The sequence below is a fragment of the Cebus imitator genome, unplaced genomic scaffold (genome assembly GCF_001604975.1).
Source record: "Cebus imitator isolate Cc_AM_T3 unplaced genomic scaffold, Cebus_imitator-1.0 Scaffold223, whole genome shotgun sequence".
Taxonomy (NCBI): domain Eukaryota; kingdom Metazoa; phylum Chordata; class Mammalia; order Primates; family Cebidae; genus Cebus; species Cebus imitator.
Genome location: NW_016107538.1, coordinates 594,094 through 595,188, shown reverse-complemented (window position 1 = coordinate 595,188; position 1,095 = coordinate 594,094).

Below are 1,095 nucleotides of genomic sequence, written 5' to 3'. Positions count from 1 at the left end.
TGTCATCCAGGCTGGAGTGCAGTGGCATGATCTTGGCTCACTGCAATCTCCACGCCTCCCAGCTTCAATCGATTCTCCTGCCTCAGCCTCCTGAGTAGCTGGGACTACAGGCACGCACCCCATGCCCAGCTGATTTTTGTGTTTTTAGTAGAGAAGGGGTTTCACCATATTAGGCTGGTCTCGAACTCCTGACCTCATGATCTGCCCGCCTCGGCTTCCCAAAGGGCTGGGATAACAGGCGTGAGCCACTGTGCCTGGCCAGTCTTAGTGTCATAAAAATATAAGCATTTATTTCATTGATACACAGGTATGAGTTGGCTGGGGGTCAGGTGATCCAGGGTGGGATCCAATGTGAGCCTTTAGCTTGCATCTTACACCTTCATTTTACCAGTGGGATAACTCAGGCATGTTCTTCTCATGGCAATGATAATGACACAGCATGGCAAGTGGCACCACACAATGCCTCTGAAGCCCTAGGCTCAGAACAGGGATATTGTCACTGCTGCCCACATTCCATTCCACCCTTACGGTAGGAGGTACATGCTACCTCTAGTGGGAGGCACCAGAAATGGCATAGCAAAGGGCATGGACTCAGGGAGAATTGAAGAACTGGAGCAGACAGTTCCGTTTTTTATCACAGGATCACATGGTCATATGGCTCTCAGCATGGTAAACCATCTGTACAGAGTCCCTCAAAGGCGGCTGCAGGGATGATAGGCAGTTTCAGAAAGAGGCTGACTGGCAAGTGAAAGGATACTTTCACAAGACTTAAAAGTAACCACCACTAGGGTTTAAAATAAGCCTTTTGGCCAGGCGCAGTGGCTCACACCTGTAATCCCAGCACTTTGGGAGGCCGAGGCGGGCAGATCACCTGAGGTCAGGAGTTCGAGACCAGCCTGACCAACATGGAGAAATCCTGTCTCTTAAAAAAAATACCAAAAAATTAGCCAAGCGTGGTGGAGCATGCCTGTAATCCCAGTTACTTGGGAGGCTGAGGCAGGAGAATCACTTGAACCTAGGAGGCGGAGGTCATTGTGAGCTGCGATCGTGCCATTGCACTCCAGCCTGGGCAAACAAGAGCAAAACTCTGTCTCA